The sequence below is a fragment of the Salvelinus namaycush genome, chromosome 11, assembly GCF_016432855.1.
Source record: "Salvelinus namaycush isolate Seneca chromosome 11, SaNama_1.0, whole genome shotgun sequence".
Classification (NCBI taxonomy): Eukaryota; Metazoa; Chordata; class Actinopteri; order Salmoniformes; family Salmonidae; genus Salvelinus; species Salvelinus namaycush.
Window position 1 is genome coordinate 8,553,187 of NC_052317.1, and position 6,000 is coordinate 8,559,186.

A 6,000-nucleotide genomic window follows, 5' to 3' on the forward strand; every position below is an offset into this window, starting at 1 on the left:
AATATATTTTAAAAGAATGCATTAAGGTGTCTGTAATATAATACATTTGGCAAAAACGAGTGCCAAGATGCAGGCACGGTGTCTTCAAAACAGCGTCCCATAAAAGTATTCTAGTGTAAATATAAATGATTGGTCACGGCATTGGGGCATGTTCTTCTTGACCCTGCAGAAGAAGTCCGACATGAGTTTACATTGTCTATGGGTAGGCGGCCTTTAGATTTCCCGACACTTGTTCTGTTCTTATCTAATGCCGTGCGGTATAATTATCAAGTGGAAATATGCCGCAATATTTATCTTTCTCTAGCTGTTTTACATCAATATATTTTATACAAAGCCAAGTACTGTAGTACTTTACTTAGGTTCATACCTCCCTGCAAAAAGCCATCCAAATAAACTTGATCGATCTTTTAAAACGCGTGTGTTCTAATCGAGTCACACACACACACAACACAAACTCTTGAAGTGACATGAATCGAAAAATCAAGGAATAAACTTTAGTTCTTCAATTCTTTCTTTAGCCAAAAGGATCATCATCTCCTACGTACGCCTGGGTGCAGAAGCAAGAAGGTACCGGTAGGCAAATGGAAATAACGTAACTTCCCCTGCCTAACCACAAGGTGGTACTGTAAACACACTTTCTGACAGTTAACTCTAGGCTAAACTGTTGCGTACAATGTTAGATATTGAATTGAAATGTGTTTGAGTTTACATCCCAATATTACACTTTATAATAATCTCTCGTGGACAGACTAAACATAACTGGTAGATGGTAGATCTGTCGGCATGTTTTGGGATGTGTGAGATTTTTGTATTTTTTAACTAGGCAAGTCAGTTTAGAAAACATTATTGTTTACAATGACAGCCTAGGAACAGTGCGTTAACTGCCTTACTGAGGGGCAGAACGACAGATTTGTACATTGTCAGCTCTGGGATTCAATCTAGCAACCTTTCGGTTACTGGCCCAATGCTCTAACCACTAGGCTACCTGCCCCCCCAGATAATGAGAAGTTTTAGTTCCGGGTCTGGGTTTTCATCACTAGTTATTTGGATGTATGAGGATTGTGGCGAAGGCAGTGCTTAAACTGCTTCGAAGAATGATAAACACTGGTGAAAATATTGGAAAGGGGAGGGGGCTTTGGATGACAGTTTCCTTTTACGAGGATGGAGACTTTGCAAATTGGATTATCTATTTTTCTAATACACTTCCCCCTGAACTGAATTGCGCATTTGACCAAATGATGTGAGATTTTAGTTCTTGGTTAACCAAGATTATACAAAAGATTAAACCATTAAAAAAAATGCATCAGACAGTTATTGGGATCATCTGGTAATAAGTGTGTGTGTGTGTGTGTGTGTGTGTGTGTGTGTGTGTGTGTTTGTAGAAAAGAAGAGCTGCATTGCTTGAGAAATGTGTTTTGTCACAGTGCGTATACTGTGTCCTGCACAGCTTGTGAGCGTCGTACAACGAAACAAAAGACACGCTCTTGTTCCTGAGAGTCTTAGCTTTCAGGAATGGAATGGCGTCATGAAAGCTCCAAGCATTCAAAAGTTAGAACCAAATTTATAGGAAATTTGTTTGTCACAACTGCTAATAGTGAATATCATAGGTTACTCTTGTAACCGTGGTTCTGTGAACTAAGTGCACTTTTTAAATATATTTTTTTAACCTTTATTTAACTAGGCAAGTCAGTTAAGAACAAATTCTTATTTTACAATGACGGTGTACCCTGGCCAACCCCAGAAGGCACTGAGCCAATCACGGCCGGTTGTTATACAGCCTGGACTCGATCCAGGGTCTGTAGTGACCCTGGATCGACTACTAGCACTGAGATACAGTGTCTTAGACCGCTGCGCCACTAGGGAGCGCAGGGGATTGCATTTTAGGCCAAAATAGCCCGGAATATTGGGCACCTCACTTATATGCTGAATAGTCCATATTCAAGGCCAAATCCACAGGCTTTTTTTAGGTCATAAAAATTGTACATTTAATTCACTTGCATAAAATAGGTAAAGTACATTATAATGGAGAAACATTGCCTAGTATTCTTTCCATTTTCCTATTATTCTGTTTCATTATCGTTCCATCTAACAAATAGCTAAAGCTCCATATGCTTCCCATGAAGTCTCAGCATGGGCTTAAGAATAGGAAACACTACTCCGAGAGAGGCGAAAAAGGGAAAGGGTGTGATTGATTAACCTCTAAAAGTCTAAGTCGTTGGGGTGGTACTAAGCTAACATATGGAATTGTTTTAAGATGGTCATACTGTAATGGCTGTCGTCTTCCTCCTCATCTGAGGAGGAGAAGTTTGAAGGATCAGAGGACCAATGCGCAGCGTGGTAATTGTTCATCTTATTTAATGAAGTGAACAACTCAAAATACAAAAACAACAAAGTGAAAACCCGAAACAGTTCTATCTGGTGCAGACACACAAAGACTGAAGACAACTACCCACAAAACCCAACACAAAACAGGCTACCTAAATATGGTTCCCAATCAGAGACAACACTAAACACCTGCCTCTGATTGAGAACCATATCAGGCCAAACACAGAAATAGGAAAACATAGAAATACAAACATAGACTGCCCACCCCAACTCACGCCCTGACCATACTAAATAAAGACAAAACAAAGGAAATAAAGGTCAGAACGTGACACATACCATGGGTCATTTAGCTATTTGATTTAGGATTTTAGGACCCCTTTAGGTATAAAAAAATATATTAAACTATTATTTTTATAAAATATTGAATTTGGCCTTTACTACTAAAGGCCATAGAAACGCATCGAATAACACATTCATAAAAGTAAAACAATGTATCACAAGGAATAAGCTTTTCAAGTGTCTGTTCTATGTCTAGGAGATATAAGAATGCTCAGGAAATATTTGTATTTAACCCCTGATTTGTATTTAACCCCTTATTTTTGTTGGCACAAAACTACCTCCATACTTCCCTTTGTTTCTATGGGTTACCTTCCGATGAGTCCCGTGACACTTGTTGGGGTCATAGAGCAAAACGGAGAACACCATTGTGTTTGTGAGTCTCCCCTTTCCATAGAGTGAGAAGACCAATTTTTGGGATGTCTCATGATCTGACAAACACTGTAGCTCGACCACCTTCCACCACAGATGCGGAAAGTCGATTTAGGCGGATGCGGTGGATTGAGACGCAGCCCATGCCAAAACCAGATCTTTCTCTAGCTTAAATTGACAGATTTTGATGGGGATGTTTTATTATATTACTGTGTGTCAAATACACTCTTAAGGATTTTAAAGGTTTGCTGAGTGAAGTACTTGTACATAAATAAACACAAAGTACAAATACTTTCCCAAGAAGAATCACTCGCAAGATGTGCATTTGCAATAAAAAGTACACAGATTTGACTGTGTTATAAACATCGATTTCCGAACTCCTCGAGGTGTCTTTTTCATTTTAACGCGTACGCAGTTGGCCTCCTTTTCTGCCGTTTCGACTCAAAAGGATACTCAATGTCCTGGACATATATTATGTTCTTCTCCTATGGCTTCCCGGCCCTATACATTGCTTGAGAGCAGAGTCCTAATTGGGTCAGATTTGTGTTTGATTTTACACGTTATAGAGAGAGAGGCCAGGGCAGGGAGGAAAGATGTTGGGCGAAAGCTAAAGAAAACATTTCTCTTCACATGTTCAAGGTCCCACGTTTATAGTGGATTGGCTATTCACACCGACAGTTTGTTTGTTTATTGCTGTCCAATACACTTTGTAGTAAATGCTGGGCAGTTATGGTTGGCTGGGGGTTATTGAGTCTGATCTCAAGAACACCTGGACTGAGGGGGAAAATCAGATAAAAATGTAATTCCTACGTCAGTAGAGGCAGTTTTCCGTTTGTTCTCAGTGTTTGTTTTATATGCATTAGCCCCACCAGACTTTCTGCAGAGCTTTTGAACCGTCATTTTAAAGTCTTTGAAACTCACTTCTGAAACCCAGTGCAGAAATTCCATTATATGCAATGATTTGAATTACGGTCTGATTCTTCTAATGCTGTATGTGGGGCTTTTCTAACCTGCACAAGTAACCAAGCGGTAAACATATGACACGTGAACTCTTATTGCCGTCATTTGCTGGTTGTAACCTGGTTATCTGGCTGTGAAGTTGGTTATAACCAGGTAAAGATGTCTTTTTCATGGTGAGATCAAGGCGTAAGTGGATACACCGCATATTTTGGTTGTTTTCTGGTTAGATTACAACCAGATTAAGACATATTTCTCTGGTTGCTAAAAATAAGTTAAAAGTCATGAACAGTGAAAATCATGTTTATCATCTAATTCGATATTTCAATGAAACCTGTTCATAGTTGGTACTCGGCATTGTCTCAAGGTAGGAAGTTTGTGGTCTGTTGATATCCCCCTAGTGGTGTGGGGGCTGTGCTTTGGCAAAGTGGGTGGGGTTATTTCCTGCCTGTTTGGCCCTGTCCGGGGGTATCGTCGGACGGGGCCACAGTGTCCCCCGACCCCCCCGTCTCAGCCTCCAGTATCTATGCTGCAATAGTCTATGTGCCCGGGGGCTAGGGTCAGTCTGTTTATCTGGTGTAATTCTCCTGTCTTATCTGGTCACCGGACGTGCTACCTTGTCCCAGACCTGCTGTTTTCGACTCTCTCTCTCTCTAATGCACCTGCTGTCTCGACCTCTGAATGCTCGGCTATGAAAAGCCAACTGACGTTTACTCCTGAGGTACTGAGCTGTTGCACCCTCTATAACCACTGTGATTATTTGCCTCTGCTGGTCATCTATGAACGTTTGAACATCTTTAAGAACAATCAGGCCTTATTGGCCATGCACTCTTATAATCTCCACCCGGCACAGCCAGAAGAAGACTGGTCATCCTTCAGAGCCTGGTTCCTCTCTAGGTTTCTTCCTAGGTTCCTACCTTTGTAGGGAGTTTTTCCTAGCCACCGTGCTTCTACATCTGCATTGCTTGCTGTTTGGGCTTTTAGGCTGGGTTTCTGCATAGCACTTTGTGACATCTGCTGATGAAAAAGGGCTTTATTAATACATCTGATTTGATTTGAAATTTGATTTGATATCCATAACATGATGCAGCCACCCCTATGCTTGAAAATATGGAGAGTGGTGCTCAATAATGTGTTGTATTGGATTTGCCGCAAACATAACACTTTGTATTCAGGAGATTTTTTTGCAATATAGTGAGTGGTTGCAAACATGATGCATGTTTTGGAATATTTATATTCTGTTCAGGCTTCCTTCTTTTCACTCTGTCAATTAGGTTAGTATTGTGGAGTAACTACAATGTTATTGATACATCCTCAGTTTTCTCCTATCACTCGCAGCCATTAAACTCTGTAATTGTTTGAAAGTCACCATTGGCCTACTGGTGAAATCCTTGAGCGGTTTCCTTACTCTCCAGCAACTGAGTTAGGAAGGACGTCTGTGTCTTTGTAGTGACTGGGTGTATTGATACACCATCCAAAGTGTAAGTTAATTCAATGTCTGCTTATTTTTTTACCCATCTACCAATTTGTGTTTGAAATTCACTGCTCGACTGAGGAACCTTCCAGATAATTGTATGTGTGGGTGGGGTATCGTTACGTTTAGGGGGGATTATGACTTAGAGGTGTTCAGTCATAATCCCACAGAAATGATTTGGTTGTGCAAACCCACAGTTTCACCAGCTCTCCGGGTGGCTGGTCTCAGACGATCCTGCAGGTGAAGAAGCCGGATGTTGAGGTCCTGGGCTGGCGTGTACGTGGTCTGCGGTTGTGAGGCCGGTTGTACGTACTGCCAAATTCTCTAAAACAACGTTGGAGGCAGTTTACGGTAGAGAAACTAACATTAACACTCTCTGGCAACAGCTCAACATGCCAACTGCATGCTCCCTCAAAACTTGAGATATCTGTGGCATTGTGTTGTGTGACAAAACTTCACATTTTAGAGTGGCCTTTTATTGTCCCATGTATTGTCCCCAGCACAAGATGCACGTGTGTAATGATCATGCTGTATAA